A 13,525-nucleotide genomic window follows, 5' to 3' on the forward strand; every position below is an offset into this window, starting at 1 on the left:
TGTTTAAAACACTTTGTGCAATACTGTTTTCGCTATCTCCCTCAGGAAGATTCTTAATCCACATTAGGATAGTAAAGGCCCTTAGAAATTCTACAGTGAAGACATTTGTTTATCTTGGTTTAACCTAGCATTTCCCAAATTAAATGAACAAGAACCATTTTTTCCCCTCACATCATTTATTAACCCCCCACAGAACTGGCCGCTTGGGAAATGCTGCTCAAACCTGTCTACTCCTTTCTGTTCTCATTACTCTCATTTTAGCTCAGGCCCTCGTTATCTCCCACCTAGACTAGTCTATTTAGTCTTCTAAATAGAATCTCTGCTTCTTTCCTTTCTCGTTTTCAATCTGTTCTTTAGATGCTGCCAGGGTGATCTTTGCATAACACATTTCTGAATGTGTCTCTCCTCTGCTCAGAAGCAGAGGAATGGAAGGATCGGGGGTCTGGAGACTGATTCGTATCTTGGCTTTGCCACTACCTGGCAGTGTAATCTTGGAAACTTCATGTTATTTGTTTGGGGCTCTGTTTTTTCAACTGAAAAATCAGCAGGCAGTTCTAGATGGGTTTCTAATTCCTTTCAACTATAAAATTCTATACTTCTAGAATAAAGTACAAATTCCTTCTTTTGCCTTCCATGAAATTACCTTGGCCTACCTCCTTCCAACTTAATTTCTCCTTCTTGTTCTCTTGAACTCTACAGTTCAACCAGACTAGACTGCTACTTCTCGTCCTCTCTGGACTTTATGCCGTTTCAGTGCTGTTCCTTTTACTTCATCCTCTTATATCTCGAATTCCTTTGTCTGTCTCTACAATTCATAGTCAGTTTTTAAGATGCATCTCGGTTACTCTTTCCTTCAGGAAGGTCACAACACTTTCCTAATCAGTTGGGATTTCTCCCAACTTTCACTCTTGTAGCACTTTACACTACTTCCATTTTAGCTCCTATCATTCTGCCTTGATGTACAGTCCTGTTCACCCTTTAAGCTATAAACTAAATTAGTGACTGTTATCTTGTTCATAGGCACTAAACAGAAGTCGGCGGCTGCTGTGTTATACATACTCATTCTTCCTAGGGCATCTATTGCCAGCCCTTGAGACAGTTGGGTGCTCAGTTTATTTAACTGAAAAGTAAATTTTGACCTATTAGTGATGTGCTTGAGTAAAAGCTGAACCTCTAATGGAAATACTGATTTTCCATTTGGAAATAAGATATAATGTGAAGAGGATTTTGAAACACTTTTTTGGATATATATTCATAAAACTGTGAGCTTTTATTGTCAACTATATATGAAAACATAAGTTTGTAAAGTTACTTATCCAAACTCTTGGGGCTGAGATGCTTCTATTTCCTCTTGTCTGGGTGACAATCCCTTCCGTAGAGGTTTGTAGCTCTTTAATTTTCTCCCATAATGTTTCCTTTGAAAATAGCAAGTTAAATAAATAAATGTCCCTCTATTGATGGGAAAAACAAAGGCTGCAGTAATTTTGTCACTTTGGCTATGTCATTACATCCCAATTTGTCTTTGTCTGAGATCTGAGTCTTTCATTTGAACTTCATTTTGTAGGTGTTCCTTAGACATTACATTCTAAGTCCCACAGTAGCCAAATTGAGCCAGAATAATTGCAATTCAGTACATAGATCCTACATACTGCTTTTGTACCAAAACAAAGCAAAAAACCTTCAAGCAGCACTTTCTTGTGTTTCTTGTATCTTATACACATGTACATACATTTGAGAAATGCAATCCTGCCACCTTAAATTTCTCCTCATAGATTAAACATGAATTTTTTTCCCAAGAATCTTGGAATAGCTTCTGTTAGGGGATGCTGCTGTGATCAGAGAAGGGAAGTGTCGTGCCTGCCATTTGAATAGGGTTTAGTGAGGTCCATAGTGCTGAGCTAGTCAAAGGGGAAGCTTGAAATATACATCAAAGGGAATTTAATCTAGGCAAAGCTAAAAATAAAAAGGCCCATTTCATGGAGAAGTGCTAATAAAAAAATTGCAGCATGTGAAAAAGAGACTTATCTTCTGGAAAAAACAGAAAAAGGAGGACGTAACGTTAGCTGGTGACAAATGCCATCATACAAGATTTCATATGTGTCAAAGGACTAATGTTCACACTGAAGTATGTGCTAATTTAATGGATTTTTTTGGTTTAGCTCTTTCAGAAGCTGTCAGTATTCACTAATGACTAGAGCTATGGGATTTAATTTTTAAGTGAGAACAACCACGATCATGATATTGATATCATCGGAAGCATCCATCCGGTTTTACTTCTGAATGCATAATTGGCTTTGTTGAGTTATGGTTAGTGTATCTTTAAGGTTAGCTCTCTTGAAGTCTCCTACTCATAAGACTGAAGTCAAGGGCATCAATTCTATCCTGTTATATTATGCAGAATAAATCTCTCTTATGGGGCTATAGACAATGCTAGTATTCCGGGTGGCCATCTCACACATACTTGCCATTGATCAAAATGTGGGTGGCTAAGAGAAAATCCATAATTCCTGTTTGGAAAAACAGCTCAAAATACAAGACACGTTGGTGGCAGCTCAACAGCTTCGTTTTCGTACATAAAATAATAACACATGCCTTAACGTGAAAGGGGTTTCAAGTCATAATGCAGAGAGTCAGCTAATTGTGCGTGGGGCATACACAATGCATTCAAATAAAGAGTTTTTTATAGTTATAATATTTATTACTAGGTGTGTTGCTAGCACAATGTTCAGGAAGAACCCTTGTATATTTATTTGGAAAAATATGTATCCAATATTTCTGAAAATAGGAGATGCTTAGCAAGACGAAGAAAGGACTGCGTCTGTCCTTTGGACCTGCGTATTAACTTTGTTGAAACAATTGCCCGTTGCAAGTTGAACACGTGATCCTCACAAGCAGATGTATTGTGCACCCTTAGAGGGTTTAGCTCTGCAGGACATTTAATGAAATTTCTATGTATTTTACAGCACAGAGAGCTCTGACATTGGATATATTTAGCTAAATTACAATTTGACAGAAGAAATGTGACTTTCGTTGCAGTTCTACTGCAGTTTGGGTTGGAGTCTGGGATCTCTCCACACCTCTGTGTTAAAATTCTTAGAAGGGTTGCTCTGGTAGCAACCATAGCTAAGATCATCCCTTGTAAAATGCGTGACATGCAACTTAGAATTAATTCTGGCAAAAATAATAAACATCAATACACCAAAAGTTCTGGCATCAGGGCTAAAAGTCTTTATCGTTATGGAAGGATCTTTTATCTACAATGCAATGGAAATGGGTGTTCACGATTACAGGTATAAGGCATTCCAAGATACGAAGAAGGTGGTGAATTAATAAAAGTTAAATTATATTTGATGCACTTTTGGAGTTAGTGTCTTTGATTGTATTCTGTCTGACAATTGGTTATTCATATGTGCTATATGAAGTGACTTTCAGTTTCCCAGAATAGAGCCTACAAAACTTATGAACAGATTGAGTTCACAAAATATATTTGTATATCAATTTGTTCGGAACTAGGAAAATATGTTTCTATGAAAACAATGTTATATTGTTTGTACAAAAAAATTTATTATGTATCTATTATGTGCCAGGCAGTACCGGGATAAAAGAAAGATGACTAATATTTCCTCAAAGACCTTACAACAGTGGATGGGTGTGGCAGAGGTAAATGTAGAGTGCTCGACACGGGTATATAAATCATTCTAAGGGCAAAGAAGGGCTTTCCTTGGAGGGCAATGCTGGAATAATTTTAAAGAATAAACGGATAGTAGCATGTTGGTTGTGAGGAAGAAGGAGGGTAACCCAGGAAGAGGGGGGAACATATGTGAAATCATGGTGGCATGAAATAGTAGGGTATATTCAGGTAGTTACTAGTGGTTTGATGTAGCCAGAGCATGGACTGATGGGAGAATAGGGTAGCAAATTGGACATGTCACTTTAAAGCTAAGGGTAGCTTTTGGTGTCTCATTAACAGGGAAGTCAAATCATTATAAGTCGATGCTTTGGAAAGATTTCTCTAGCAGCTCTGTGGAGGGTCAGTTGAAGGAGTGTCACAAGATAAAGGAAAGCCAGGTAATAGGCCAATGCAGGTGTCCAGGGGGCAAGCGATGGGGCCAGAACTATGGAAAGTCTTATAATTAGCCTCATTAGACCAATCTATTTGAACTGTTGGGGAAGTAGATACTATACCGCTCTCCATTTCTGCGCCACTTCATTGTCTCTCTCGAGTCCTGCAGGCTGATCTCCTTTTTCTTTCCTTCAGGCAATGCCCCCCCACCCACCCCCTGCCAAACTTAAGAAAATAAATTCCCATGTGTATTGGGGTGAGCATGTGGGGACGGAACTGAGGAGGTCTTCAGCTCCTCAGGCCGTATTTCTGCTGGGCTCTGCTGGGACCGTTGTGATATAACTCACGCATAGGATTTATTGGATTGAGGGGATGCTTGGGGAGTGAGAGAAAGGGGAAAATTTAGGATAATTCTGGTTTCTAGTTCAGGTAATGGAGGGGTCATTTATGGAGAAAAGGCTCACAGGAGGGGTTATAAAATGCGAGGGAAAGATAAGTGCAGTTACGAGTCTTGGGGATACCCAGGGAGGCAGCCCAGTGGACAGTTTTACGGTACTAGGGCTCAGGAGAAAGGTGGCTGGCGGTGTAGACAGGGCAGTCATCTGCATATCAGATCTCACTGAAAACGTATTTCAGGTCAATTCACTTAGAAGACTGATTAAAGTAAACTTGGGAGACTGGGAAGGAGACATGAGCAACTCTGAAATTTCAGAGGAGAAGCTGAGGAAGCGGCTTTGGAAAGTGGGTTCCTTCATTTAAACTGGAGGGATCGTTGATCAGCCCTAGTCCAAATATTTAAAATGTGTCTCCCTGAAAGAAAGGAACGAAGTTCCCTTTAAAAACACACAACAGGGGCCGGCGTGGTGGCGCAATCGGTTAAGTGCGCGCGATCTGCTGTGGTGGCCCAGGGTTCGCCGGTTCGGATCCCGGGCACGCACTGGCACACCACTTGTCAAGCCATGCTGTGGCGGCATCCCATATAAAGTGGAGGAAGATGGGCACGGATGTTAGCCCAGGGCCAGTCTTCCTCAGCAAAAAGAGGAGGATTGGCATTGGACGTTAGCTCAGGGCTGGTCCTCCTCACAAAACAAAACAAAAACACAAGATAGTTTTGTCTCCCCACTAGAAGGGACTGTACAAGCATGACGTTGTGCTTACTGGGACCTTACATATGATTTATAAATTACAGAGTAGAATTAAAACATGAGAAAAAAGTCATGAATGGGGTGTAATAAATATATTTAATCTCTTCAAAGATCATGTTCTGTGAGCAATGTCACTCTACATAGACAGAACAATTTCAGCTAAACTGTAGATAAATATGTCAAAGAGAAACAGCCAAAGGTCAGAGAATTCTACAGAAAAAGTTTACTCTTTCTTAAATGTTTTGTTCTAATGATCACAGGATGGCATGAAATAGTCTGAAGTCAGCAATTCTGAAGAAGTCTTGCTGTTTTGAAGGGCAGATTTCTTCCTGTCAATTATAGCAGAACAAAGTAATATATAATGAAAAAAACCAAACAAGGAGAACAAGGTTTTTCTTTGCAAGAGTTGCTGTTTATGGAGATTCTCTTTAGGCTTCTTCTGTGTGACAAAAATCCTTTCCCTGAGAAAATAAATTTGGATGGCTGTCCTTACCAGAGAGATCTGACCCTTTACATGCACCAAGAAGTGTAATCCTTAGTAAGTGAGAGCGGACTCGAAGCTCTGTTACTGTAACCAGGGCTTTCAAAAATTTCTCAGCTTTAGGCATCTGCAACACAAAGCTAATTTTAATTGGGAAAAATATCTTCTAAGAATTTTTTTTTTTTGGTGAAATTCAATGTTACAGAGTATCTGCCCATTTTCACACATTTTAATATTCATGCTTAAAGTTTGGGGTTCTGTAGGATGGACAAAAGCTACGTACTAAATCATTTTCATAGAAAGCTAATCATTCATAATTAACAGACAAACTTTGTTGAACGGCCAGTAAGATCGATAACTTCTGTTTACAGCACTTCCCATGATTGTAGGTGTATATGCTGAGTCTTGCTCCGCGCTGTCGAATGATAGGCTTCAGGACCTTATGCTGCCTTGCTTGGCACATCATATTCTCTTTGGCAAGCTGACAGCCTCCCTTCATGCCATATGACCAGCACAGGGAAACAATGCTGACACCAAGCTCTATTCTGCTGATGTTACACAAAACTGCAGGATTTCAAATGTGGCATTGCTCCAGAAATGTGTGCTATTTTTCTTAGCACAAAGTAATACAATAAAAAAGTCACATCTGGTGTTAGCTGTCATCTTATTTATCAGTCCACACCTTCATCATCATGACACTAACTTCTCAGGTGCTCTTGTAACCTAGAATTCCGTAGGCCAGGTCAATTAAGACATCAAAGTAGTCCTTCCAGTATAGGTTCGTGTTTCCAAATTATTCACACATCAATTGTCTGGCTCTCAGAGCGTATTTTCCTATTGAAAAAGTATATTGTGAGTGATAGTTACATTCCCAAGCCTATTTAACCCATAATGCAGCTGAAATTCCCAAACATACTTAATAAAATACAAGAAAACATTGTGATATCACTTTTTAAGTACCTTAAAATGTATGTAAACATAGAATATGTTAAAAGAATTTAGAGAATACTTTTCTGACATTTTCAACATTAATAATGAAGCAAAGCAAAGAAAGTGGTTTAAACTTTTTTCCAAATGCTAGTGCCTGTGGAAAAGCAGGTTTGACTGGAAGGTGAAGGAGTGGATAGAGATGTTTGAGGAGATTCTGGAAGAGATTTTTGACATTTTTAAGAAATTTTCAGGTAAAAGGTACTGTATCTCTTCTATGTATAATTTAACTTCAATTTTCACTTTTTCTTAATAATACATATTATTATCACTTTTTCCATGCATTAGAGCCAGGACTAGATTGAAAACTTCCTTTTTGTTTTTTTTTTGGTGGCAAGAAGGGAGTTCATAAATGGAATGAATCCATAAGCCTTTAATTCAAAAACCAACAACATTTACTGTACTCTTAAAGCAAAATTTCTCTTGTTAATTTTCATTTCTTGGTATGTTAAGTTCCTGGGCTCCTTTCTCTCCGTAGTTGCCTCTCACTGTCTCTCTTTATCTTGCATGCCCCTTTCCCATCCCTCCTTCTTCCTGCCTAGATTTGTTTCTCAGGGAGAGCATAAGAGATTTATGATTTAACTTTCTTATACTAATTACCCACCTTCATTCTTTTTCTCTGCCCAATAGCTGTGTCACCACAGTATTTTTAATTTCTTACTAGTACTTTCATTTTTTTTGTAAACACAATGTCTCTTAACTGCTTACTTTGTAACCACTTATATTCTTCTCTTCAGCTCCCTTCCCTACTTGCATCTTCTAATTTCTATTATTTGTTCTTTCACATCATCAAAGACAATAACTGTGGCAAAGGCTGCTAATTGTCACTCAATATCAATTCCTCCCTTTTGTCTTAGTAATAGAATCTCTATTTTAGCTGGACAGATGGCTGCCCAAATAGAAACTACCTTTCCCAGTCTCCCTGTGACTAGGTGTGGCCATGCGGTTAGTCAGTAGGATGTAAGCAGAAGTGCCTGGTGTGACTTCCAGGAAATGTCCCTAGAGGGATAGGCCACATTTTTCTCCATATCTTCCTCCTTCCTGCTATTTGGAATGTGGCTATTACGTCTAGTGCTGAGCAGCCATGGTGGGTGCTGAGGTGGAAGCCCCATGTTGGTGGAGGGAGCCTGGGTCTCTCCTGATGGGCAATATCATACCAGCCCCAGACTGCTTATTATAGACTGTTCACATGAAAGGACAATAAGCTTCTGTCATGTTTAAGACACCATTATTTTGGGTTTTTCTCACAGCTGAACCCAATCCAACACAATAATAGTCGCACTCCATTTTGTAACCAAAATTAGGACTATGATTAGTGTATAGGTTGATTCAAAAAGTTGAGAGCCATAATTAGTATTCACGTAATTATAATTGGATAAATAGTGTTCAATACAAAGTCAAGAAATTCTAATTTCTTTGTGTATTTCTGCCAAATTAGCCTATTTGTTTTTGCCCCAATCTTCGCCCCCAGCTTCTCCATAATATCATCTGTTTTATTTAGTCTCCCTTTCTTTCATTCCCTCTGGACACCTCCCTCCAAGAGCCCTGTATCTTCCTATTCCAGTTTTGGACTTGTTGCTTTCTAGACCTGCTGAACAGCTGTCATACTGAGACTTCCCTTCAGTGCTTTCAGGAAAAGTCTATTACAAAGGCCAGGTGTGAAAAGGACATCTGCCATTCTCCGTTTAACAGGTTAGTTGTGAGGAAAACTCTGGTATGGGGATGCCTTTTGTATCCGTACAATGCTTTTATGAGCAACCACTCCATTGCTTTCCTTCCTTTGTGCTTTGTCCACTATTCCTGTTTTCCAGATCATTTCTAATTCCTAGCACTGTGCCATGTTAACCCAATTCAAAGATTTTCATTTTGGTTTCTTTATATCTTAGATTCATGAACTCTGCTTTTCTTTGAAGGTTTTCCTCTTTGACTCTCTTCTGTATCTCTGAGAGTCGATACAATCAGTGGCCAAGGGCGTGGATCCTGGAGTTAGATAGCTTGGCTGTTATCCCGGCTCCATTACTGTTTGGCTGTAACAATTTTAAACAAATTAACAATTAGTTACCCTCTCTCTAAGCCTGTTTTCTCGTCTGTAAAATTGAGATAACATTAGCACCTACTTCATAGGTTTGCTGTAGAATTAAGTGAGTTCATCCATGTTTAGTGTTTATCACAGTGCCTGGAACATAGAAAACCCTTGATGTTACTTGTAGCTAATGCTACTCACAGGAGCATCAGAGAGCGAATTGGCCAAAGTCACACATACAAGAGCCCAAGTTCAAACCCAACTTGACCCCAGAGCCTGAGTTTTTAACAAACACGCTGTGCTGTTCCGTGTGGAAGGCGTGGTTCGAATGCTTCCGCTGAACCAGCTGCCACCTGGAACAGTGGTTTGTATTTATGTGTATGTATGGTGTGTGGGATGTGGGGGCTTAATGTGAGAGGGGGAGCAAATCCCCCTCCCTTGAGGAGGCTTTTCTAAGTACCCATGCCTGGAACCCCTTCTGAGAGGGTTTGATAAGCCCTGAAGGGCGGGATGTGGTAGGGCTGCATATTTTGAATTAGCTCCCCCAGTCATCCAACGCCCCCTCTGGTTGAGAAAACTGGTTTGGAAGAAGTTGCTGCATTTTGCTGAAGTGAAATGAGTCTCCTAACAGAAATCCTAGGAAATCATCCAAGAAGCTAGTCAAATGAAAAGGAAGAAAAATGTTCTTAGGTTCAGTATGCCCTGTGGAAACATTCATAACAATCAACACATTTTTTTTCATATTTTCACTGCTGTGACTCATATTTCTACAGGCAAAACATACTCCAGCAGCCACATCAGGCTTTTTATTTATTTTTTTCCAGCTAGTTTCTTCCTTTGATAAGAGCTTTAGTTACCTCTTACAGTACCAAATCTGTATACTATCTCCAAAGTGCTCCCTGCCATAAATTACCTTCAAATACATAGTTCAACGAGAACTAAAATAAAATGAAAGAAAGATTATTAAGGATTTTCTGGTAGTACTTCAGCAAAACGTTGTCACATTGTTCTTTTATCCTAAACTGAAATCTCTAAATCAATACCGTGTTTTAAATATGTAGATTTTAAATAAAAAATTCTTCTTTTATTGTAACATAAGGAGTTAAGATGGAAACTTAAAGCTTGATAGAAGTAGAAAAGTGAATGCATATTAAGTAGGTAACACTTATGTAGGACTTTCTATGTATGGGGACTAAGTGCTTTACGTGTATGAACTTATTTAACCCTTTCAGCAACCCTGTGAGAGAGGTTCAGTTATTATATGCCCACTTTTGCAGACGAGGAAATGGAAAGAGGTTAACGCGCCCAAGTTGCGTGACTAATAAGGTGAGGGAGCTGGGGTTTGCAGCCAGCGGTGTTTGGCTCCAGAACTTGTGAGCTTAACCATCCTGCCTCTCCCTGAACGAAAGGAGAGAGGAGAATGGGACAAGGAGCCTGCGACAAATACCTAAAAGATGTCATGTGATGAGCATCAGATAAGTTGAATACTCTTTCCTCTATTCTTTTTAACGTGCTTTTGTTTTTAGAGGGTTCCAGCTATCCAAATTTCAGTTCTTCAGGTTTAATTTTTCCATATAGGATACCACAGCTCATCATGCTCCCTGGGCATCTCTTTTTCCCTGCTCTCCCTCTCCCCCAGGAACTATAAGGCTATGTGGTACTGTACACGCCACGCGGATGCTGTCTTCTCTTAGGCTAACCCAGTGGTTCTCAGATTTTACTCTATATCAGAATCACCTGGTGGACTTGTTAAAACTCAAAATCCAGAGTTTCTGACTTAGCAGCCTGGAGTCAGACTGGAGAATTTGCATTCCACCCCCTCCCCCACTTTGTTGAGATACAACTGACAAATAAAATTGTAATATATTTAAAGTATACAACATGTTGGTTTGATGTATGTATACACTGTGAAATGCTTTGTACAGTCAAGTTAATTAACACATTCATCACCTCACAGTTACATTTTTTTTTGTTGTGAGAACACTTACCATCTACTGTCTTAGCAAATTTTAAGTATATAATACAGTGTTATTAACTATAGTCACCATGCTGTACATTAGACCCTGAGAAGGTATTCATCTTATAATTGAAAGTTTGTACTTTCTTTTCTTTTTCTTGTTTTTTTGCTGAGGAAGATTAGCCCTGAGCAAACATCTGCTACCAATCCTCCTCTTTTTGTTGACGAAGATTGGCCCTGAGCTAACATCTGTGCCCATCTTCCTCTATTTTATGTGGGACGCCTGCCACAGCATGGCTTGGTAAGTGGTGCGTAGGTCTGTGCCCGGGATCTGAACCCATGGAACCCCAGGCAGCCAATGAGGAGTGTGCAAACTTAACCACTATGCCACTGGGCCAGCCCTGAAAATTTTTACTTTTTGACCAACCTTTCCCCATTTCTCCTAGTTCCTGGTAACCATGCAACCACTATTCTACTCTTTGTAGAGTAGAGTACTTTGTAGAGTACTCTTTCTATGAGTTCAAATTTTTAAGAATCCATGAATAAGTGATACCATACAGTATTTGTCTTTCTCTGTCTGGCTTATTTCCCTTAGCATAATACCCTCCAGTTTCATCTGTGTTGTCCCAAATGGCAGGATTTCCTTCTTTTTCGTGGCTGAGTAGTATTCCATTGTATATATACCACATATTCTCTCTCCATCTATCCACTGACAGGCATTTAGGTTGTTTCCATATCTTGGCTGTTGTGAATAATGCAGTCATGAACATGGAAATTTAAAGATATCTGTTTTAGATAGTGATGTCATTTCCTTTGGATATACAGTCATGTGTCACTTAATGACAGGGATACATTCTGAGAAATGTGTTGTTAGGCAATTTCATACTTGTGCAAACATCGCAGAGTGTACTTGCACAAACCTAGATGGTATAGCCTCCTAAACACGTAGGCTACATGTTACTAATCTCATGGGACCACGGCCATATATGTGGACTGTCATTGACTGAAACATTGTTGTATGGTTCATGACTGTATGCCCAGAAGTGGGATTTCTGGATCATATGGTGGTTCTGTTTTTAATTTTTTGCTGAACCTCCATACTGTTTTCCGTAATGGCTGTCCTAATTTACGTTCCCTCCAAGAATGTACAAGGGTTCCCTTTTCTCCACATCTGCCAACACATGTTATCTTTTGACTTTTTGATAATTGCCATTCTAATAGGTGTGAGGTGATATCTCACTGGGGTTTTGATTTGCATTTCTCTGCTAATTAGTGATGTTGAGCATCTTTTCGTATATCTGTTGGTCATTTGTATGTCTTTTTTTAAAATCATAGAATAGATTTATTTACCTCAAATCATGTCTTTGCAATGCTTGTTGTTACCAGCATTTGTATGTCTTTTTTTGGGAAATGTCTATTCAGATCCTTTGCCCATTTTTTAACTGAGATATTTGTTTTTTTGCTGCTGAGTTGTCAGAATTCCTTATATATTTTGGACATTACTTCTTATTAGATGTATGGTTTACAAGTATTATCTCCCATTCTGTAGGTTGCCGTTTTGTTTTGTTTATGGTTTCCTTTGTTGTGTACAAACGTTTTAGTTTCATGTAGTCTCACTTATTTGTTTTTGCTTTTGTTGCCTTTGCTTTTGGAGTTAAATTAAAAAAATCATTACTAAGACCAATGTCAAGGAGCTGTTCCCCTATGTTTCCTCCTAACAGTTCCTTTACAGTTTCAGGTCTTACATTTAAGTCTTTAATCCATTTTGAGTTGATTTTTGTGTTTGGTGTTAAGATAGGAGTTTAATTTCATTCTTTTGAATGTGAATATTCAGTTTCCCCACGTCATTTATTGAAGAGACTATTCTTTCCCCATTGAGTATTCTTGGTGCCTTTGTTGAAAATTAGTTGACTGTGTATGCATGAGTTTATTTCTAGGCTCTCTATTCTGTTCCATGTGTCTGTTTCATGCCAATACTATACTCTTTTGGTCACTGCGGCTTTGTAATATAGTTTGAAATCAGGAAGTGTGATGCCCCCAGCTTTGTTCTTCTCGCTCAAGATTGCTTTAGCTATTTGGGCTCTTTTGTGGTTCCATATAATTTAGGATTGTTTTCTCTGTTTCAGTGAAAAACGCCATTGGAATTTTGATGGGGACTGCAGTGAATCTGTAGATCACTTTGAGTCGTATAGATATTTTAACAGTATTAATTCTTCCAATCCATGAACAGGAGTTATCATTCCATTTACCTGCATTTTCTTCAATTTCTTTCATCAATGCCTTCTGGTTTTCAGTGTATAGATCTTTCACTTCCTTGGTTAAATTTATCCCTAAGTATTTTATTTTTTCTGATACTATTATAAATGGGATTGTTTTCTTTATTTCTTTTTCAGATAGTTCATTATTAGTAGGTAGAAATGCAACTGATTTTTTTATTTTTTTTTAAAGATTTTATTTATTTTATTTTTTCCTCCCAAAGCCCCAGTGGATAGTTGTATGTCGTAGCTGCACATCCTTCCAGTTGCTGTATGTGGGACTTGGCCTCAGGATGAACGGAGAAGCGGTGCCTCGATGCGCACCCGGGATCCGAACCCGGGCCACCAGCATCGCAGCGTGCGCACTTAACCACCAAGCCACAGGGCCGGCCCTGCAACTGATTTTTGTACCTTGATTTTGTATCCTGTAACTGTACTGAATCTGTTTACCAGTTCTGACAATTTTTTTTGCAGAGTCTTCACGGTTTTCTATACAGAAAACCATATCATCTGCAGACAAACAATTTTACTTCTTTCTTTCCTATTTGGTTGCCTTTTCTTTCTTTTTCTTGCCTAACTACTCTGGCTAGGACTTCTAGTACCAGATTAAATAG

Source organism: Diceros bicornis, chromosome 5, assembly GCF_020826845.1.
Source record: "Diceros bicornis minor isolate mBicDic1 chromosome 5, mDicBic1.mat.cur, whole genome shotgun sequence".
Taxonomy (NCBI): Eukaryota; Metazoa; Chordata; class Mammalia; order Perissodactyla; family Rhinocerotidae; genus Diceros; species Diceros bicornis.